General features: G+C 48.4%; 4 non-coding genes and 4 pseudogenes across 4 annotated transcripts; all 8 read right to left on the bottom strand.

Annotated features, from left to right (window-relative positions):
* Window positions 1-932: 932 nt before the first annotated feature.
* LOC137322355 (5S ribosomal RNA) lies at window positions 933-1,052 on the bottom strand (annotated as a pseudogene).
* Window positions 1,053-4,050: 2,998 nt separating this feature from the next.
* On the bottom strand, window positions 4,051-4,170 carry LOC137322316 (5S ribosomal RNA). Its single transcript, XR_010963070.1, has one exon. It is a non-coding gene; the product is annotated as a 5S ribosomal RNA (ribosomal RNA).
* A 3,005-nt stretch (window positions 4,171-7,175) lies between these two features.
* Window positions 7,176-7,295, bottom strand: LOC137322315 (5S ribosomal RNA). Its single transcript, XR_010963069.1, has one exon. It is a non-coding gene; the product is annotated as a 5S ribosomal RNA (ribosomal RNA).
* Window positions 7,296-10,296: 3,001 nt separating this feature from the next.
* On the bottom strand, window positions 10,297-10,415 carry LOC137322234 (5S ribosomal RNA). The gene has a single exon (XR_010962991.1). It is a non-coding gene; the product is annotated as a 5S ribosomal RNA (ribosomal RNA).
* A 3,002-nt stretch (window positions 10,416-13,417) lies between these two features.
* Window positions 13,418-13,537, bottom strand: LOC137322354 (5S ribosomal RNA; annotated as a pseudogene).
* A 2,998-nt stretch (window positions 13,538-16,535) lies between these two features.
* On the bottom strand, window positions 16,536-16,654 carry LOC137322254 (5S ribosomal RNA). Its single transcript, XR_010963011.1, has one exon. It is a non-coding gene; the product is annotated as a 5S ribosomal RNA (ribosomal RNA).
* A 3,002-nt stretch (window positions 16,655-19,656) lies between these two features.
* On the bottom strand, window positions 19,657-19,776 carry LOC137322353 (5S ribosomal RNA; annotated as a pseudogene).
* Window positions 19,777-22,774: 2,998 nt separating this feature from the next.
* On the bottom strand, window positions 22,775-22,894 carry LOC137322352 (5S ribosomal RNA; annotated as a pseudogene).

Here is a 22,894-nt window from a genome sequence, read left to right as displayed (position 1 = left end):
GGTTAAGTTGTCAGGACAGGTTGCATCGACTAGGCTCGTATTCCCTTGAGTTTAGAAGATTAAGATCTAATTGAGGTGTTTAAGATTATTAAAGGAGCTGATAGGCTCGATAGAGAAACTATTTCCTCTGGTGGGGGAGTCCGGAACAAGGGGGCATAATCTGAAAATTACAGCTAGGCAGTTCACGGGTGATGTCAGGAAGCACTTCTTCACACAAAGTGTAGTAGAAATCTGGAACTCTCTCCCCCAAAAAGCTGTTGAGGCTGGGGATCAATTGAAAATCTCAAAACCGAGATTGATTGATTTTTGTTAGGCACGGGTGTTGAGGGTTATGGAGCACAGGCGGGTAAATGGAGTTAAGGTACACATCAGTCACGAATGGCGGAACAGGCTCAAAGGGCTGAATGGCCTTCTCCCGTTCCTATGAACGTGCTGCCAGGAAATGGGCCGAGGAAAGCGAGCAACAGCGAGCGACCGAGTGAGCGAGCGAGCGAGCGATCAGCAAAAAGACTGGCAAATGAAGGCAGCGTCGGCGTGAAGAACAGCAAACAGCTAACAAGAAAAGCCGACGGCAGTTGCTATTTCCAGGCGGTGTCCCAAGCGAGTACTGACCAGGCCTGCCTCTGACTTAGCTTGTGATATCGGATGGGATGGGGTACTTTTCAGAGGAGTGTGGTAGTAAGCGATGGCCTGCTTTGCTTCTCTTTACTTAAACGCTTGCTGCTTTGTGTATGTTTTTTGCCAGCTTATTTTCTTCATGTGTTTTTTTTTGTTGACTCTGTGTCGACTCCCTTGCCTTTGTCTGGCAGCAGGAGAATGTGCAGCAAAGGAATGGGCAAAGGAAAGCGAGAGAGAGTGCAGGAGCAAGCAGCAAAAAGCTTTGTGATTGAAGGGAGTGCGCAGAGCTGAGAGCAGCCTCTGCTGGCAAGAAAAGCCTACTGCACCTCGTATTCCCAGGCGGTCTCCCATCCAAGTACTAACCAGGCCTGACTCTGCTTAAGCTACCGAGATCAGACGAGATCGGGCGTTTTCAGACTAGTATGGCCGTAGGCATCAATTGCTTGCTTTTCCCTTTACTTAAAGGGCTGCAGTCCTCTTCTTCATTCTTTACCACACTTTCTGCACTTGCCTGGCGCCGGGGGAAACAACATCACTCACAGGGTACACGCATTCGCACTGCCAAACACAAACACACACAAGTCCTGCTTCATCTGCAAAACAATCACATAGCAAGCTCAACGCTTCATTCAAATCCTACAACATAGCAACAGGAGGAGGCCATTCACACCCGCCTGCCTGCCTGCCTGCCTGCCTGCCTGCTCCGCCATTTCAGAACATCATGGCTCATCTCTCATCCAACTCCAGAGACCTGCCTTTCGCCCATATCCCTTCATACCTTTGCTTGACAAAAACCTATCTCTCTCACATTTCAATTTCGCAATTCAGCTCCTATCAATTGCCCTTTGCGTGAGAGACTTACAAACTTCTACCACCCTTTGTGTGTAGTAATGTTTTCTCATCTCTCTCCTCAAAGGTCTGGCTCTACTTTTTAGACTCTGCCCCCTACTCCTAGAATCCCCAACCAGCGGAAATAGTTGCTCTCTATCCACCCTATCTGTTCCCCTTAATATCTTATGAACTTCCATCAGATCACCCCTTAACCTTCGAAACTCCAGAGAATACAACCCCAATTTGTGTCATCTCTCCTCGTAACTTAACCCTTGAAGTCCGGCTAGCGTTCTAGTAAACCTACGCTGCACTCCCTCCGAGGCCGATATGTCCTTCCGAAGGTGCGGTGCCCAGAACTGCTCACAGTACTCCAGGTGCGGTCTTACCAGGGTTTTGTATAGCTGCAGCATAACTTCTGCCGCCTTGTACTCTAGTCCTCTACTCACACTATCACCAGCTACGGATAGGGACCAAGTTAAAAACAAGGACCTCAAAGGTAGCAATCTCTGCAAGGGAAAACATTTACTGGCCTGTGGCCTCCTTCTGTGCTGTACTAAGAAGTAAACTTAGCACTGACCTTTCTCACATAAAAACTCATCAACACCTGCGCTGGACTTCTGGCTAGTGTCTTCGCGACGAAAGCCCCTGAAATCATTCAATAAACACATGCCGTGATTGTTGGTCGGGAGAGGCCTTTCGGGACTTTCCGCATGCATGAACTAAAATGGGCATCAAAATGGTGATGGAGAGGCTTGTAGATTATGTGGTGTAGGCATAAGAAATGGGGCAGGCAGAGGCCCTAAGGGGTGAAATTGACCTGTCGGAGGCCCGGCAAAACCTGGGGAGAAAGGGACAGAAGTCCAAATGTTGGGTAAAGAAAATGTAGATTCAATATGAAAAGTCAGTACTTGACTGCTTACCTCACGCAATTGTAGGGTTGCCAAGCCTCCAGGATTGCCCTGGAGTCTCCAGGAATTAAAGATTAATCTCCTGGACACTGCTGCCAACCAACCGTGGAGAAACATCATAGAGGCATTAAAAGAAAAATGGTTTTTCCTTTTCTTTGAACGCTTTTCTTAATTAGTTCGAAAATTATAGCAGATGGGTCAAAAAGGATGTTTGACTGGGTCGGGTGGTTGGAAGTCATGTGATAAAACCTCCAGGAATGCGTCCAACCAGAGTTGGCAACCCTACCTACCCTTCATTGCCTTCCCCTGGCCTTAACCTTCATTAGCTTCACCATTCCTTCACTCACTCACCCAATCACTCACTCACTCACTCACTCACTCACTGCTGCAAAAACGCTGCTCCCTCCTGCCTCAAAATACAGACAACCGGGGAGCAGCCTTTTCTCCTCTCCCAGGCCCAGCTGCTTAGAAAAGGCTCAAGCCCACACCCCAATTTAAGTCACCTTGGCCCAATTCAGGCCAGAAGAAGATGTCTGCCTTTCCGCACATGGATAAAAGCAGCCGCTGGCCCCGATTTGACCGGCAGGTCGGCGAATGTTAGTCTTCATCTCAACAGGGCTGGAATACAATACAAAGTTATGCTACGGTTGTATAAAACTCTGCTTAGACCGCATCTGGAGTACTGCGTTCAGTTCTGGGCACCACACCTCAGGAAGGATACACTGGCCTTGGAGGGGCTGCAGCGCACATTTACCAAAATGATACCGGGGCTAAAAGGGTTAAGTTATCAGGACAGGTTGCATCGACTAGGCTCGTATTCCCTTGAGTTTAGAAGATTAAGATCTAATTGAGGTGTTTAAGATTATTAAAGGAGCTGATAGGCTCGATAGAGAAACTATTTCCTCTGGTGGGGGAGTCCGGAACAAGGGGGCATAATCTGAAAATTACAGCTAGGCAGTTCACGGGTGATGTCAGGAAGCACTTCTTCACACAAAGTGTAGTAGAAATCTGGAACTCTCTCCCCCAAAAAGCTGTTGAGGCTGGGGATCAATTGAAAATCTCAAAACCGAGATTGATTGATTTTTGTTCGGCACGGGTATTGAGGGTTATGGAGCACAGGCGGGTAAATGGAGTTAAGGTACACATCAGTCATGAATGGCGGAACAGGCTCAAAGGGCTGAATGGCCTTCTCCCGTTCCTATGAACGTGCTGCCAGGAAATGGGCCGAGGAAAGCGAGCAACAGCGAGCGAGCGAGCGATCAGCAAAAAGACTGGCAAATGAAGGCAGCGTCGGCGTGAAGAACAGCAAACAGCGAACAAGAAAAGCCGACGGCAGTTGCTATTTCCAGGCGGTGTCCCAAGCGAGTACTGACCAGGCCTGCCTCTGACTTAGCTTGTGATATCGGATGGGATGGGGTACTTTTCAGAGGAGTGTGGTGGTAAGCGATGGCCTGCTTTGCTTCTCTTTACTTAAACGCTTGCTGCTTTGTGTATGTTTTTTGCCAGCTTATTTTCTTCATGTGTTTTTTTTTGTTGACTCTGTGTCGACTCCCTTGCCTTTGTCTGGCAGCAGGAGAATGTGCAGCAAAGGAATGGGCAAAGGAAAGCGAGAGAGAGTGCAGGAGCAAGCAGCAAAAAGCTTTGTGATTGAAGGGAGTGCGCAGAGCTGAGAGCAGCCTCTGCTGGCAAGAAAAGCCTACTGCACCTGGTATTCCCAGGCGGTCTCCCATCCAAGTACTAACCAGGCCTGACTCTGCTTAAGCTTCCGAGATCAGACGAGATCAGGCGTTTTCAGACTAGTATGGCCGTAGGCATCAATTGCTTGCTTTTCCCTTTACTTAAAGGGCTGCAGTCCTCTTCTTCATTCTTTACCACACTTTCTGCACTTGCCTGGCGCCGGGGGAAACAACATCACTCACAGGGTACACGCATTCGCACTGCCAAACACAAACACACACAAGTCCTGCTTCATCTGCAAAACAATCACATAGCAAGCTCAACGCTTCATTCAAATCCTACAACATAGCAACAGGAGGAGGCCATTCACACCTGCCTGCCTGCCTGCCTCCCTGCCTGCCTGCCTGCCTGCTCCGCCATTTCAGAACATCATGGCTCATCTCTCATCTAACTCCAGAGACCTGCCTTTCGCCCATATCCCTTCATACCTTTGCTTGACAAAAACCTATCTCTCTCACATTTCAATTTCGCAATTCAGCTCCTATCAATTGCCCTTTGCGTGAGAGACTTACAAACTTCTACCACCCTTTGTGTGTAGTAATGTTTTCTCATCTCTCTCCTCAAAGGTCTGGCTCTACTTTTTAGACTCTGCCCCCTACTCCTAGAATCCCCAACCAGCGGAAATAGTTGCTCTCTATCCACCCTATCTGTTCCCCTTAATATCTTATGAACTTCCATCAGATCACCCCTTAACCTTCGAAACTCCAGAGAATACAACCCCAATTTGTGTCATCTCTCCTCGTAACATAACCCTTGAAGTCCGGCTAGCGTTCTAGTAAACCTACGCTGCACTCCCTCCGAGGCCGATATGTCCTTTCGAAGGTGCGGTGCCCAGAACTGCTCACAGTACTCCAGGTGCGGTCTAACCAGGGTTTTGTATAGCTGCAGCATAACTTCTGCCCCCTTGTACTCTAGTCCTCTACTCACACTTTCACCAGCTACGGATAGGGACCAAGTTAAAAACAAGGACCTCAAAGGTAGCAATCTCTGCAAGGGAAAACATTTACTGGCCTGTGGCCTCCTTCTGTGCTGTACTAAGAAGTAAACTTAGCACTGACCTTTCTCACATAAAAACTCATCAACACCTGCGCTGGACTTCTGGCTAGTGTCTTCGCGACGAAAGCCCCTGAAATCATCAATAAACACATGCCGTGATTGTTGGTCGGGAGAGGCCTTTCGGGACTTTCCGGATGCATGAACTAAAATGGGCATCAAAATGGTGATGGAGAGGCTTGTAGATTATGTGGTGTAGGCATAAGAAATGGGGCAGGCAGAGGCCCTAAGGGGTGAAATTGACCTGTCGGAGGCCCGGCAAAACCTGGGGAGAAAGGGACAGAAGTCCAAATGTTGGGTAAAGAAAATGTAGATTCAATATGAAAAGTCAGTACTTGACTGCTTACCTCACGCAATTGGAGGGTTGCCAAGCCTCCAGGATTGCCCTGGAGTCTCCAGGAATTAAAGATTAATCTCCTGGACACTGCTGCCAACCAACCGTGGAGAAACATCATAGAGGCATTAAAAGAAAAATGGTTTTTCCTTTTCTTTGAACGCTTTTCTTAATTAGTTCGAAAATTATAGCAGATGGGTCAAAAAGGATGTTTGACTGGGTCGGGTGGTTGGAAGTCATGTGATAAAACCTCCAGGAATGCGTCCAACCAGAGTTGGCAACCCTACCTACCCTTCATTGCCTTCCCCTGGCCTTAACCTTCATTAGCTTCACCATTCCTTCACTCACTCACCCAATCACTCACTCACTCACTCACTCACTCACTGCTGCAAAAACGCTGCTCCCTCCTGCCTCAAAATACAGACAACCGGGGAGCAGCCTTTTCTCCTCTCCCAGGCCCAGCTGCTTAGAAAAGGCTCAAGCCCACACCCCAATTTAAGTCACCTTGGCCCAATTCAGGCCAGAAGAAGATGTCTGCCTTTCCGCACATGGATAAAAGCAGCCGCTGGCCCCGATTTGACCGGCAGGTCGGCGAATGTTAGTCTTCATCTCAACAGGGCTGGAATACAATACAAAGTTATGCTACGGTTGTATAAAACTCTGCTTAGACCGCATCTGGAGTACTGCGTTCAGTTCTGGGCACCACACCTCAGGAAGGATACACTGGCCTTGGAGGGGCTGCAGCGCACATTTACCAAAATGATACCGGGGCTAAAAGGGTTAAGTTATCAGGACAGGTTGCATCGACTAGGCTCGTATTCCCTTGAGTTTAGAAGATTAAGATCTAATTGAGGTGTTTAAGATTATTAAAGGAGCTGATAGGCTCGATAGAGAAACTATTTCCTCTGGTGGGGGAGTCCGGAACAAGGGGGCATAATCTGAAAATTACAGCTAGGCAGTTCACGGGTGATGTCAGGAAGCACTTCTTCACACAAAGTGTAGTAGAAATCTGGAACTCTCTCCCCCAAAAAGCTGTTGAGGCTGGGGATCAATTGAAAATCTCAAAACCGAGATTGATTGATTTTTGTTCGGCACGGGTATTGAGGGTTATGGAGCACAGGCGGGTAAATGGAGTTAAGGTACACATCAGTCATGAATGGCGGAACAGGCTCAAAGGGCTGAATGGCCTTCTCCCGTTCCTATGAACGTGCTGCCAGGAAATGGGCCGAGGAAAGCGAGCAACAGCGAGCGAGCGAGCGATCAGCAAAAAGACTGGCAAATGAAGGCAGCGTCGGCGTGAAGAACAGCAAACAGCGAACAAGAAAAGCCGACGGCAGTTGCTATTTCCAGGCGGTGTCCCAAGCGAGTACTGACCAGGCCTGCCTCTGACTTAGCTTGTGATATCGGATGGGATGGGGTACTTTTCAGAGGAGTGTGGTAGTAAGCGATGGCCTGCTTTGCTTCTCTTTACTTAAACGCTTGCTGCTTTGTGTATGTTTTTTGCCAGCTTATTTTCTTCATGTGTTTTTTTTTGTTGACTCTGTGTCGACTCCCTTGCCTTTGTCTGGCAGCAGGAGAATGTGCAGCAAAGGAATGGGCAAAGGAAAGCGAGAGAGAGTGCAGGAGCAAGCAGCAAAAAGCTTTGTGATTGAAGGGAGTGCGCAGAGCTGAGAGCAGCCTCTGCTGGCAAGAAAAGCCTACTGCACCTGGTATTCCCAGGCGGTCTCCCATCCAAGTACTAACCAGGCCTGACTCTGCTTAAGCTTCCGAGATCAGACGAGATCAGGCGTTTTCAGACTAGTATGGCCGTAGGCATCAATTGCTTGCTTTTCCCTTTACTTAAAGGGCTGCAGTCCTCTTCTTCATTCTTTACCACACTTTCTGCACTTGCCTGGCGCCGGGGGAAACAACATCACTCACAGGGTACACGCATTCGCACTGCCAAACACAAACACACACAAGTCCTGCTTCATCTGCAAAACAATCACATAGCAAGCTCAACGCTTCATTCAAATCCTACAACATAGCAACAGGAGGAGGCCATTCACACCTGCCTGCCTGCCTGCCTCCCTGCCTGCCTGCCTGCCTGCTCCGCCATTTCAGAACATCATGGCTCATCTCTCATCTAACTCCAGAGACCTGCCTTTCGCCCATATCCCTTCATACCTTTGCTTGACAAAAACCTATCTCTCTCACATTTCAATTTCGCAATTCAGCTCCTATCAATTGCCCTTTGCGTGAGAGACTTACAAACTTCTACCACCCTTTGTGTGTAGTAATGTTTTCTCATCTCTCTCCTCAAAGGTCTGGCTCTACTTTTTAGACTCTGCCCCCTACTCCTAGAATCCCCAACCAGCGGAAATAGTTGCTCTCTATCCACCCTATCTGTTGCCCTTAATATCTTATGAACTTCCATCAGATCACCCCTTAACCTTCGAAACTCCAGAGAATACAACCCCAATTTGTGTCATCTCTCCTCGTAACATAACCCTTGAAGTCCGGCTAGCGTTCTAGTAAACCTACGCTGCACTCCCTCCGAGGCCGATATGTCCTTTCGAAGGTGCGGTGCCCAGAACTGCTCACAGTACTCCAGGTGCGGTCTAACCAGGGTTTTGTATAGCTGCAGCATAACTTCTGCCCCCTTGTACTCTAGTCCTCTACTCACACTTTCACCAGCTACGGATAGGGACCAAGTTAAAAACAAGGACCTCAAAGGTAGCAATCTCTGCAAGGGAAAACATTTACTGGCCTGTGGCCTCCTTCTGTGCTGTACTAAGAAGTAAACTTAGCACTGACCTTTCTCACATAAAAACTCATCAACACCTGCGCTGGACTTCTGGCTAGTGTCTTCGCGACGAAAGCCCCTGAAATCATCAATAAACACATGCCGTGATTGTTGGTCGGGAGAGGCCTTTCGGGACTTTCCGGATGCATGAACTAAAATGGGCATCAAAATGGTGATGGAGAGGCTTGTAGATTATGTGGTGTAGGCATAAGAAATGGGGCAGGCAGAGGCCCTAAGGGGTGAAATTGACCTGTCGGAGGCCCGGCAAAACCTGGGGAGAAAGGGACAGAAGTCCAAATGTTGGGTAAAGAAAATGTAGATTCAATATGAAAAGTCAGTACTTGACTGCTTACCTCACGCAATTGGAGGGTTGCCAAGCCTCCAGGATTGCCCTGGAGTCTCCAGGAATTAAAGATTAATCTCCTGGACACTGCTGCCAACCAACCGTGGAGAAACATCATAGAGGCATTAAAAGAAAAATGGTTTTTCCTTTTCTTTGAACGCTTTTCTTAATTAGTTCGAAAATTATAGCAGATGGGTCAAAAAGGATGTTTGACTGGGTCGGGTGGTTGGAAGTCATGTGATAAAACCTCCAGGAATGCGTCCAACCAGAGTTGGCAACCCTACCTACCCTTCATTGCCTTCCCCTGGCCTTAACCTTCATTAGCTTCACCATTCCTTCACTCACTCACCCAATCACTCACTCACTCACTCACTCACTGCTGCAAAAACGCTGCTCCCTCCTGCCTCAAAATACAGACAACCGGGGAGCAGCCTTTTCTCCTCTCCCAGGCCCAGCTGCTTAGAAAAGGCTCAAGCCCACACCCCAATTTAAGTCACCTTGGCCCAATTCAGGCCAGAAGAAGATGTCTGCCTTTCCGCACATGGATAAAAGCAGCCGCTGGCCCCGATTTGACCGGCAGGTCGGCGAATGTTAGTCTTCATCTCAACAGGGCTGGAATACAATACAAAGTTATGCTACGGTTGTATAAAACTCTGCTTAGACCGCATCTGGAGTACTGCGTTCAGTTCTGGGCACCACACCTCAGGAAGGATACACTGGCCTTGGAGGGGCTGCAGCGCACATTTACCAAAATGATACCGGGGCTAAAAGGGTTAAGTTATCAGGACAGGTTGCATCGACTAGGCTCGTATTCCCTTGAGTTTAGAAGATTAAGATCTAATTGAGGTGTTTAAGATTATTAAAGGAGCTGATAGGCTCGATAGAGAAACTATTTCCTCTGGTGGGGGAGTCCGGAACAAGGGGGCATAATCTGAAAATTACAGCTAGGCAGTTCACGGGTGATGTCAGGAAGCACTTCTTCACACAAAGTGTAGTAGAAATCTGGAACTCTCTCCCCCAAAAAGCTGTTGAGGCTGGGGATCAATTGAAAATCTCAAAACCGAGATTGATTGATTTTTGTTCGGCACGGGTATTGAGGGTTATGGAGCACAGGCGGGTAAATGGAGTTAAGGTACACATCAGTCATGAATGGCGGAACAGGCTCAAAGGGCTGAATGGCCTTCTCCCGTTCCTATGAACGTGCTGCCAGGAAATGGGCCGAGGAAAGCGAGCAACAGCGAGCGAGCGAGCGATCAGCAAAAAGACTGGCAAATGAAGGCAGCGTCGGCGTGAAGAACAGCAAACAGCGAACAAGAAAAGCCGACGGCAGTTGCTATTTCCAGGCGGTGTCCCAAGCGAGTACTGACCAGGCCTGCCTCTGACTTAGCTTGTGATATCGGATGGGATGGGGTACTTTTCAGAGGAGTGTGGTAGTAAGCGATGGCCTGCTTTGCTTCTCTTTACTTAAACGCTTGCTGCTTTGTGTATGTTTTTTGCCAGCTTATTTTCTTCATGTGTTTTTTTTTGTTGACTCTGTGTCGACTCCCTTGCCTTTGTCTGGCAGCAGGAGAATGTGCAGCAAAGGAATGGGCAAAGGAAAGCGAGAGAGAGTGCAGGAGCAAGCAGCAAAAAGCTTTGTGATTGAAGGGAGTGCGCAGAGCTGAGAGCAGCCTCTGCTGGCAAGAAAAGCCTACTGCACCTGGTATTCCCAGGCGGTCTCCCATCCAAGTACTAACCAGGCCTGACTCTGCTTAGCTTCCGAGATCAGACGAGATCGGGCGTTTTCAGACTAGTATGGCCGTAGGTATCAATTGTTTGCTTTTCCCTTTACTTAAAGGGCTGCAGTCCTCTTCTTCATTCTTTACCACACTTTCTGCACTTGCCTGGCGCCGGGGGAAACAACATCACACACAGGGTACACGCATTCGCACTGCCAAACACAAACACACACAAGTCCTGCTTCATCTGCAAAACAATCACATAGCAAGCTCAACGCTTCATTCAAATCCTACAACATAGCAACAGGAGGAGGCCATTCACACCCGCCTGCCTGCCTGCCTGCCTGCCTGCCTGCCTGCTCCGCCATTTCACAACATCATGGCTCATCTCTCATCTAACTCCAGAGACCTGCCTTTCACCCATATCCCTTCATACCTTTGCTTGACAAAAACCTATCTCTCTCACATTTCAATTTCGCAATTCAGCTCCTATCAATTGCCCTTTGCGTGAGAGACTTACAAACTTCTACCACCCTTTGTGTGTAGTAATGTTTTCTCATCTCTCTCCTCAAAGGTCTGGCTCTACTTTTTAGACTCTGCCCCTTACTCCTAGAATCCCCAACCAGCGGAAATAGTTGCTCTCTATCCACCCTATCTGTTCCCCTTAATATCTTATGAACTTCCATCAGATCACCCCTTAACCTTCGAAACTCCAGAGAATACAACCCCAATTTGTGTCATCTCTCCTCGTAACTTAACCCTTGAAGTCCGGCTAGCGTTCTAGTAAACCTACGCTGCACTCCCTCCGAGGCCGATATGTCCTTCCGAAGGTGCGGTGCCCAGAACTGCTCACAGTACTCCAGGTGCGGTCTAACCAGGGTTTTGTATAGCTGCAGCATAACTTCTGCCGCCTTGTACTCTAGTCCTCTACTCACACTTTCACCAGCTACGGATAGGGACCAAGTTAAAAACAAGGACCTCAAAGGTAGCAATCTCTGCAAGGGAAAACATTTACTGGCCTGTGGCCTCCTTCTGTGCTGTACTAAGAAGTAAACTTAGCACTGACCTTTCTCACATAAAAACTCATCAACACCTGCGCTGGACTTCTGGCTAGTGTCTTCGCGACGAAAGCCCCTGAAATCATTCAATAAACACATGCCGTGATTGTTGGTCGGGAGAGGCCTTTCGGGACTTTCCGCATGCATGAACTAAAATGGGCATCAAAATGGTGATGGAGAGGCTTGTAGATTATGTGGTGTAGGCATAAGAAATGGGGCAGGCAGAGGCCCTAAGGGGTGAAATTGACCTGTCGGAGGCCCGGCAAAACCTGGGGAGAAAGGGACAGAAGTCCAAATGTTGGGTAAAGAAAATGTAGATTCAATATGAAAAGTCAGTACTTGACTGCTTACCTCACGCAATTGGAGGGTTGCCAAGCCTCCAGGATTGCCCTGGAGTCTCCAGGAATTAAAGATTAATCTCCTGGACACTGCTGCCAACCAACCGTGGAGAAACATCATAGAGGCATTAAAAGAAAAATGGTTTTTCCTTTTCTTTGAACGCTTTTCTTAATTAGTTCGAAAATTATAGCAGATGGGTCAAAAAGGATGTTTGACTGGGTCGGGTGGTTGGAAGTCATGTGATAAAACCTCCAGGAATGCGTCCAACCAGAGTTGGCAACCCTACCTACCCTTCATTGCCTTCCCCTGGCCTTAACCTTCATTAGCTTCACCATTCCTTCACTCACTCACCCAATCACTCACTCACTCACTCACTGCTGCAAAAACGCTGGTCCCTCCTGCCTCAAAATACAGACAACCGGGGAGCAGCCTTTTCTCCTCTCCCAGGCCCAGCTGCTTAGAAAAGGCTCAAGCCCAGACCCCAATTTAAGTCACCTTGGCCCAATTCAGGCCAGAAGAAGATGTGTGCCTTTCCGCACATGGATAAAAGCAGCCGCTGGCCCCGATTTGACCGGCAGGTCGGCGAATGTTAGTCTTCATCTCAACAGGGCTGGAATACAATACAAAGTTATGCTACGGTTGTATAAAGCTCTGCTTAGACCGCATCTGGAGTACTGCGTTCAATTCTGGGCACCACACCTCAGGAAGGATACACTGGTCTTGGAGGGGCTGCAGCGCACATTTACCAAAATGATACCGGGGCTAAAAGGGTTAAGTTGTCAGGACAGGTTGCATCGACTCGGCTCGTATTCCCTTGAGTTTAGAAGATTAAGATCTAATTGAGGTGTTTAAGATTATTAAAGGAGCTGATAGGCTCGATAGAGAAACTATTTCCTCTGGTGGGGGAGTCCGGAACAAGGGGGCATAATCTGAAAATTACAGCTAGGCAGTTCACGGGTGATGTCAGGAAGCACTTCTTCACACAAAGTGTAGTAGAAATCTGGAACTCTCTCCCCCAAAAAGCTGTTGAGGCTGGGGATCAATTGAAAATCTCAAAACCGAGATTGATTGATTTTTGTTAGGCACGGGTGTTGAGGGTTATGGAGCACAGGCGGGTAAATGGAGTTAAGGTACACATCAGTCACGAATGGCAGAACAGGCTCAAAGGGCTGAATGGCCTTCTCCCGTTCCTATGAACGTGCTGCCAGGAAATGGGCCGAGGAAAGCGAGCAACAGCGAGCGAGCGAGCGAGCGAGCGATCAGCAAAAAGACTGGCAAATGAAGGCAGCGTCGGCGTGAAGAACAGCAAACAGCTAACAAGAAAAGCCGACGGCAGTTGCTATTTCCAGGCGGTGTCCCAAGCGAGTACTGACCAGGCCTGCCTCTGACTTAGCTTGTGATATCGGATGGGATGGGGTACTTTTCAGAGGAGTGTGGTAGTAAGCGATGGCCTGCTTTGCTTCTCTTTACTTAAACGCTTGCTGCTTTGTGTATGTTTTTTGCCAGCTTATTTTCTTCATGTGTTTTTTTTTGTTGACTCTGTGTCGACTCCCTTGCCTTTGTCTGGCAGCAGGAGAATGTGCAGCAAAGGAATGGGCAAAGGAAAGCGAGAGAGAGTGCAGGAGCAAGCAGCAAAAAGCTTTGTGATTGAAGGGAGTGCGCAGAGCTGAGAGCAGCCTCTGCTGGCAAGAAAAGCCTACTGCACCTCGTATTCCCAGGCGGTCTCCCATCCAAGTACTAACCAGGCCTGACTCTGCTTAAGCTACCGAGATCAGACGAGATCGGGCGTTTTCAGACTAGTATGGCCGTAGGCATCAATTGCTTGCTTTTCCCTTTACTTAAAGGGCTGCAGTCCTCTTCTTCATTCTTTACCACACTTTCTGCACTTGCCTGGCGCCGGGGGAAACAACATCACTCACAGGGTACACGCATTCGCACTGCCAAACACAAACACACACAAGTCCTGCTTCATCTGCAAAACAATCACATAGCAAGCTCAACGCTTCATTCAAATCCTACAACATAGCAACAGGAGGAGGCCATTCACACCCGCCTGCCTGCCTGCCTGCCTGCCTGCCTGCTCCGCCATTTCAGAACATCATGGCTCATCTCTCATCCAACTCCAGAGACCTGCCTTTCGCCCATATCCCTTCATACCTTTGCTTGACAAAAACCTATCTCTCTCACATTTCAATTTCGCAATTCAGCTCCTATCAATTGCCCTTTGCGTGAGAGACTTACAAACTTCTACCACCCTTTGTGTGTAGTAATGTTTTCTCATCTCTCTCCTCAAAGGTCTGGCTCTACTTTTTAGACTCTGCCCCCTACTCCTAGAATCCCCAACCAGCGGAAATAGTTGCTCTCTATCCACCCTATCTGTTCCCCTTAATATCTTATGAACTTCCATCAGATCACCCCTTAACCTTCGAAACTCCAGAGAATACAACCCCAATTTGTGTCATCTCTCCTCGTAACTTAACCCTTGAAGTCCGGCTAGCGTTCTAGTAAACCTACGCTGCACTCCCTCCGAGGCCGATATGTCCTTCCGAAGGTGCGGTGCCCAGAACTGCTCACAGTACTCCAGGTGCGGTCTTACCAGGGTTTTGTATAGCTGCAGCATAACTTCTGCCGCCTTGTACTCTAGTCCTCTACTCACACTTTCACCAGCTACGGATAGGGACCAAGTTAAAAACAAGGACCTCAAAGGTAGCAATCTCTGCAAGGGAAAACATTTACTGGCCTGTGGCCTCCTTCTGTGCTGTACTAAGAAGTAAACTTAGCACTGACCTTTCTCACATAAAAACTCATCAACACCTGCGCTGGACTTCTGGCTAGTGTCTTCGCGACGAAAGCCCCTGAAATCATTCAATAAACACATGCCGTGATTGTTGGTCGGGAGAGGCCTTTCGGGACTTTCCGCATGCATGAACTAAAATGGGCATCAAAATGGTGATGGAGAGGCTTGTAGATTATGTGGTGTAGGCATAAGAAATGGGGCAGGCAGAGGCCCTAAGGGGTGAAATTGACCTGTCGGAGGCCCGGCAAAACCTGGGGAGAAAGGGACAGAAGTCCAAATGTTGGGTAAAGAAAATGTAGATTCAATATGAAAAGTCAGTACTTGACTGCTTACCTCACGCAATTGGAGGGTTGCCAAGCCTCCAGGATTGCCCTGGAGTCTCCAGGAATTAAAGATTAATCTCCTGGACACTGCTGCCAACCAACCGTGGAGAAACATCATAGAGGCATTAAAAGAAAAATGGTTTTTCCTTTTCTTTGAACGCTTTTCTTAATTAGTTCGAAAATTATAGCAGATGGGTCAAAAAGGATGTTTGACTGGGTCGGGTGGTTGGAAGTCATGTGATAAAACCTCCAGGAATGCGTCCAACCAGAGTTGGCAACCCTACCTACCCTTCATTGCCTTCCCCTGGCCTTAACCTTCATTAGCTTCACCATTCCTTCACTCACTCACCCAATCACTCACTCACTCACTCACTGCTGCAAAAACGCTGGTCCCTCCTGCCTCAAAATACAGACAACCGGGGAGCAGCCTTTTCTCCTCTCCCAGGCCCAGCTGCTTAGAAAAGGCTCAAGCCCAGACCCCAATTTAAGTCACCTTGGCCCAATTCAGGCCAGAAGAAGATGTGTGCCTTTCCGCACATGGATAAAAGCAGCCGCTGGCCCCGATTTGACCGGCAGGTCGGCGAATGTTAGTCTTCATCTCAACAGGGCTGGAATACAATACAAATTTATGCTACGGTTGTATAAAGCTCTGCTTAGACCGCATCTGGAGTACTGCGTTCAGTTCTGGGCACCACACCTCAGGAAGGATACACTGGTCTTGGAGGGGCTGCAGCGCACATTTACCAAAATGATACCGGGGCTAAAAGGGTTAAGTTGTCAGGACAGGTTGCATCGACTCGGCTCGTATTCCCTTGAGTTGAGAAGATTAAGATCTAATTGAGGTGTTTAAGATTATTAAAGGAGCTGATAGGCTCGATAGAGAAACTATTTCCTCTGGTGGGGGAGTCCGGAACAAGGGGGCATAATCTGAAAATTACAGCTAGGCAGTTCACGGGTGATGTCAGGAAGCACTTCTTCACACAAAGTGTAGTAGAAATCTGGAACTCTCTCCCCCAAAAAGCTGTTGAGGCTGGGGATCAATTGAAAATCTCAAAACCGAGATTGATTGATTTTTGTTAGGCACGGGTGTTGAGGGTTATGGAGCACAGGCGGGTAAATGGAGTTAAGGTACACATCAGTCACGAATGGCAGAACAGGCTCAAAGGGCTGAATGGCCTTCTCCCGTTCCTATGAACGTGCTGCCAGGAAATGGGCCGAGGAAAGCGAGCAACAGCGAGCGAGCGAGCGAGCGAGCGATCAGCAAAAAGACTGGCAAATGAAGGCAGCGTCGGCGTGAAGAACAGCAAACAGCTAACAAGAAAAGCCGACGGCAGTTGCTATTTCCAGGCGGTGTCCCAAGCGAGTACTGACCAGGCCTGCCTCTGACTTAGCTTGTGATATCGGATGGGATGGGGTACTTTTCAGAGGAGTGTGGTAGTAAGCGATGGCCTGCTTTGCTTCTCTTTACTTAAACGCTTGCTGCTTTGTGTATGTTTTTTGCCAGCTTATTTTCTTCATGTGTTTTTTTTTGTTGACTCTGTGTCGACTCCCTTGCCTTTGTCTGGCAGCAGGAGAATGTGCAGCAAAGGAATGGGCAAAGGAAAGCGAGAGAGAGTGCAGGAGCAAGCAGCAAAAAGCTTTGTGATTGAAGGGAGTGCGCAGAGCTGAGAGCAGCCTCTGCTGGCAAGAAAAGCCTACTGCACCTCGTATTCCCAGGCGGTCTCCCATCCAAGTACTAACCAGGCCTGACTCTGCTTAGCTTCCGAGATCAGACGAGATCGGGCGTTTTCAGACTAGTATGGCCGTAGGCATCAATTGCTTGCTTTTCCCTTTACTTAAAGGGCTGCAGTCCTCTTCTTCATTCTTTACCACACTTTCTGCACTTGCCTGGCGCCGGGGGAAACAACATCACTCACAGGGTACACGCATTCGCACTGCCAAACACAAACACACACAAGTCCTGCTTCATCTGCAAAACAATCACATAGCAAGCTCAACGCTTCATTCAAATCCTACAACATAGCAACAGGAGGAGGCCATTCACACCCGCCTGCCTGCCTGCCTGCCTGCCTGCCTGCCTGCTCCGCCATTTCAGAACATCATGGCTCATCTCTCATCCAACTCCAGAGACCTGCCTTTCGCCCATATCCCTTCATACCTTTGCTTGACAAAAACCTATCTCTCTCACATTTCAATTTCGCAATTCAGCTCCTATCAATTGCCCTTTGCGTGAGAGACTTACAAACTTCTACCACCCTTTGTGTGTAGTAATGTTTTCTCATCTCTCTCCTCAAAGGTCTGGCTCTACTTTTTAGACTCTGCCCCCTACTCCTAGAATCCCCAACCAGCGGAAATAGTTGCTCTCTATCCACCCTATCTGTTCCCCTTAATATCTTATGAACTTCCATCAGATCACCCCTTAACCTTCGAAACTCCAGAGAATACAACCCCAATTTGTGTCATCTCTCCTCGTAACTTAACCCTTGAAGTCCGGCTAGCGTTCTAGTAAACCTACGCTGCACTCCCTCCGAGGCCGATATGTCCTTCCGAAGGTGCGGTGCCCAGAACTGCTCACAGTACTCCAGGTCCGGTCTTACCAGGGTTTTGTATAGCTGCAGCATAACTTCTGCCACCTTGTACTCTAGTCCTCTACTCACACTTTCACCAGCTACGGATAGGGACCAAGTTAAAAACAAGGACCTCAAAGGTAGCAATCTCTGCAAGGGAAAACATTTACTGGCCTGTGGCCTCCTTCTGTGCTGTACTAAGAAGTAAACTTAGCACTGACCTTTCTCACATAAAAACTCATCAACACCTGCGCTGGACTTCTGGCTAGTGTCTTCGCGACGAAAGCCCCTGAAATCATTCAATAAACACATGCCGTGATTGTTGGTCGGGAGAGGCCTTTCGGGACTTTCCGCATGCATGAACTAAAATGGGCATCAAAATGGTGATGGAGAGGCTTGTAGATTATGTGGTGTAGGCATAAGAAATGGGGCAGGCAGAGGCCCTAAGGGGTGAAATTGACCTGTCGGAGGCCCGGCAAAACCTGGGGAGAAAGGGACAGAAGTCCAAATGTTGGGTAAAGAAAATGTAGATTCAATATGAAAAGTCAGTACTTGACTGCTTACCTCACGCAATTGGAGGGTTGCCAAGCCTCCAGGATTGCCCTGGAGTCTCCAGGAATTAAAGATTAATCTCCTGGACACTGCTGCCAACCAACCGTGGAGAAACATCATAGAGGCATTAAAAGAAAAATGGTTTTTCCTTTTCTTTGAACGCTTTTCTTAATTAGTTCGAAAATTATAGCAGATGGGTCAAAAAGGATGTTTGACTGGGTCGGGTGGTTGGAAGTCATGTGATAAAACCTCCAGGAATGCGTCCAACCAGAGTTGGCAACCCTACCTACCCTTCATTGCCTTCCCCTGGCCTTAACCTTCATTAGCTTCACCATTCCTTCACTCACTCACCCAATCACTCACTCACTCACTCACTGCTGCAAAAACGCTGGTCCCTCCTGCCTCAAAATACAGACAACCGGGGAGCAGCCTTTTCTCCTCTCCCAGGCCCAGCTGCTTAGAAAAGGCTCAAGCCCAGACCCCAATTTAAGTCACCTTGGCCCAATTCAGGCCAGAAGAAGATGTGTGCCTTTCCGCACATGGATAAAAGCAGCCGCTGGCCCCGATTTGACCGGCAGGTCGGCGAATGTTAGTCTTCATCTCAACAGGGCTGGAATACAATACAAAGTTATGCTACGGTTGTATAAAGCTCTGCTTAGACCGCATCTGGAGTACTGCGTTCAATTCTGGGCACCACACCTCAGGAAGGATACACTGGTCTTGGAGGGGCTGCAGCGCACATTTACCAAAATGATACCGGGGCTAAAAGGGTTAAGTTGTCAGGACAGGTTGCATCGACTCGGCTCGTATTCCCTTGAGTTTAGAAGATTAAGATCTAATTGAGGTGTTTAAGATTATTAAAGGAGCTGATAGGCTCGATAGAGAAACTATTTCCTCTGGTGGGGGAGTCCGGAACAAGGGGGCATAATCTGAAAATTACAGCTAGGCAGTTCACGGGTGATGTCAGGAAGCACTTCTTCACACAAAGTGTAGTAGAAATCTGGAACTCTCTCCCCCAAAAAGCTGTTGAGGCTGGGGATCAATTGAAAATCTCAAAACCGAGATTGATTGATTTTTGTTAGGCACGGGTGTTGAGGGTTATGGAGCACAGGCGGGTAAATGGAGTTAAGGTACACATCAGTCACGAATGGCAGAACAGGCTCAAAGGGCTGAATGGCCTTCTCCCGTTCCTATGAACGTGCTGCCAGGAAATGGGCCGAGGAAAGCGAGCAACAGCGAGCGAGCGAGCGAGCGAGCGATCAGCAAAAAGACTGGCAAATGAAGGCAGCGTCGGCGTGAAGAACAGCAAACAGCTAACAAGAAAAGCCGACGGCAGTTGCTATTTCCAGGCGGTGTCCCAAGCGAGTACTGACCAGGCCTGCCTCTGACTTAGCTTGTGATATCGGATGGGATGGGGTACTTTTCAGAGGAGTGTGGTAGTAAGCGATGGCCTGCTTTGCTTCTCTTTACTTAAACGCTTGCTGCTTTGTGTATGTTTTTTGCCAGCTTATTTTCTTCATGTGTTTTTTTTTGTTGACTCTGTGTCGACTCCCTTGCCTTTGTCTGGCAGCAGGAGAATGTGCAGCAAAGGAATGGGCAAAGGAAAGCGAGAGAGAGTGCAGGAGCAAGCAGCAAAAAGCTTTGTGATTGAAGGGAGTGCGCAGAGCTGAGAGCAGCCTCTGCTGGCAAGAAAAGCCTACTGCACCTCGTATTCCCAGGCGGTCTCCCATCCAAGTACTAACCAGGCCTGACTCTGCTTAAGCTACCGAGATCAGACGAGATCGGGCGTTTTCAGACTAGTATGGCCGTAGGCATCAATTGCTTGCTTTTCCCTTTACTTAAAGGGCTGCAGTCCTCTTCTTCATTCTTTACCACACTTTCTGCACTTGCCTGGCGCCGGGGGAAACAACATCACTCACAGGGTACACGCATTCGCACTGCCAAACACAAACACACACAAGTCCTGCTTCATCTGCAAAACAATCACATAGCAAGCTCAACGCTTCATTCAAATCCTACAACATAGCAACAGGAGGAGGCCATTCACACCCGCCTGCCTGCCTGCCTGCCTGCCTGCCTGCTCCGCCATTTCAGAACATCATGGCTCATCTCTCATCCAACTCCAGAGACCTGCCTTTCGCCCATATCCCTTCATACCTTTGCTTGACAAAAACCTATCTCTCTCACATTTCAATTTCGCAATTCAGCTCCTATCAATTGCCCTTTGCGTGAGAGACTTACAAACTTCTACCACCCTTTGTGTGTAGTAATGTTTTCTCATCTCTCTCCTCAAAGGTCTGGCTCTACTTTTTAGACTCTGCCCCCTACTCCTAGAATCCCCAACCAGCGGAAATAGTTGCTCTCTATCCACCCTATCTGTTCCCCTTAATATCTTATGAACTTCCATCAGATCACCCCTTAACCTTCGAAACTCCAGAGAATACAACCCCAATTTGTGTCATCTCTCCTCGTAACTTAACCCTTGAAGTCCGGCTAGCGTTCTAGTAAACCTACGCTGCACTCCCTCCGAGGCCGATATGTCCTTCCGAAGGTGCGGTGCCCAGAACTGCTCACAGTACTCCAGGTGCGGTCTTACCAGGGTTTTGTATAGCTGCAGCATAACTTCTGCCGCCTTGTACTCTAGTCCTCTACTCACACTTTCACCAGCTACGGATAGGGACCAAGTTAAAAACAAGGACCTCAAAGGTAGCAATCTCTGCAAGGGAAAACATTTACTGGCCTGTGGCCTCCTTCTGTGCTGTACTAAGAAGTAAACTTAGCACTGACCTTTCTCACATAAAAACTCATCAACACCTGCGCTGGACTTCTGGCTAGTGTCTTCGCGACGAAAGCCCCTGAAATCATTCAATAAACACATGCCGTGATTGTTGGTCGGGAGAGGCCTTTCGGGACTTTCCGCATGCATGAACTAAAATGGGCATCAAAATGGTGATGGAGAGGCTTGTAGATTATGTGGTGTAGGCATAAGAAATGGGGCAGGCAGAGGCCCTAAGGGGTGAAATTGACCTGTCGGAGGCCCGGCAAAACCTGGGGAGAAAGGGACAGAAGTCCAAATGTTGGGTAAAGAAAATGTAGATTCAATATGAAAAGTCAGTACTTGACTGCTTACCTCACGCAATTGGAGGGTTGCCAAGCCTCCAGGATTGCCCTGGAGTCTCCAGGAATTAAAGATTAATCTCCTGGACACTGCTGCCAACCAACCGTGGAGAAACATCATAGAGGCATTAAAAGAAAAATGGTTTTTCATTTTCTTTGAACGCTTTTCTTAATTAGTTCGAAAATTATAGCAGATGGGTCAAAAAGGATGTTTGACTGGGTCGGGTGGTTGGAAGTCATGTGATAAAACCTCCAGGAATGCGTCCAACCAGAGTTGGCAACCCTACCTACCCTTCATTGCCTTCCCCTGGCCTTAACCTTCATTAGCTTCACCATTCCTTCACTCACTCACCCAATCACTCACTCACTCACTCACTGCTGCAAAAACGCTGGTCCCTCCTGCCTCAAAATACAGACAACCGGGGAGCAGCCTTTTCTCCTCTCCCAGGCCCAGCTGCTTAGAAAAGGCTCAAGCCCAGACCCCAATTTAAGTCACCTTGGCCCAATTCAGGCCAGAAGAAGATGTGTGCCTTTCCGCACATGGATAAAAGCAGCCGCTGGCCCCGATTTGACCGGCAGGTCGGCGAATGTTAGTCTTCATCTCAACAGGGCTGGAATACAATACAAATTTATGCTACGGTTGTATAAAGCTCTGCTTAGACCGCATCTGGAGTACTGCGTTCAGTTCTGGGCACCACACCTCAGGAAGGATACACTGGTCTTGGAGGGGCTGCAGCGCACATTTACCAAAATGATACCGGGGCTAAAAGGGTTAAGTTGTCAGGACAGGTTGCATCGACTCGGCTCGTATTCCCTTGAGTTGAGAAGATTAAGATCTAATTGAGGTGTTTAAGATTATTAAAGGAGCTGATAGGCTCGATAGAGAAACTATTTCCTCTGGTGGGGGAGTCCGGAACAAGGGGGCATAATCTGAAAATTACAGCTAGGCAGTTCACGGGTGATGTCAGGAAGCACTTCTTCACACAAAGTGTAGTAGAAATCTGGAACTCTCTCCCCCAAAAAGCTGTTGAGGCTGGGGATCAATTGAAAATCTCAAAACCGAGATTGATTGATTTTTGTTAGGCACGGGTGTTGAGGGTTATGGAGCACAGGCGGGTAAATGGAGTTAAGGTACACATCAGTCACGAATGGCAGAACAGGCTCAAAGGGCTGAATGGCCTTCTCCCGTTCCTATGAACGTGCTGCCAGGAAATGGGCCGAGGAAAGCGAGCAACAGCGAGCGAGCGAGCGAGCGAGCGATCAGCAAAAAGACTGGCAAATGAAGGCAGCGTCGGCGTGAAGAACAGCAAACAGCTAACAAGAAAAGCCGACGGCAGTTGCTATTTCCAGGCGGTGTCCCAAGCGAGTACTGACCAGGCCTGCCTCTGACTTAGCTTGTGATATCGGATGGGATGGGGTACTTTTCAGAGGAGTGTGGTAGTAAGCGATGGCCTGCTTTGCTTCTCTTTACTTAAACGCTTGCTGCTTTGTGTATGTTTTTTGCCAGCTTATTTTCTTCATGTGTTTTTTTTTGTTGACTCTGTGTCGACTCCCTTGCCTTTGTCTGGCAGCAGGAGAATGTGCAGCAAAGGAATGGGCAAAGGAAAGCGAGAGAGAGTGCAGGAGCAAGCAGCAAAAAGTTTTGTGATTGAAGGGAGTGCGCAGAGCTGAGAGCAGCCTCTGCTGGCAAGAAAAGCCTACTGCACCTCGTATTCCCAGGCGGTCTCCCATCCAAGTACTAACCAGGCCTGACTCTGCTTAAGCTACCGAGATCAGACGAGATCGGGCGTTTTCAGACTAGTATGGCCGTAGGC

The sequence above is a fragment of the Heptranchias perlo genome, chromosome 5 (assembly GCF_035084215.1).
Source record: "Heptranchias perlo isolate sHepPer1 chromosome 5, sHepPer1.hap1, whole genome shotgun sequence".
Lineage (NCBI taxonomy): Eukaryota > Metazoa > Chordata > Chondrichthyes > Hexanchiformes > Hexanchidae > Heptranchias > Heptranchias perlo.
Note: the sequence above shows the minus strand (reverse complement) of the source record. Positions and strands in the feature narration are given on the sequence as shown.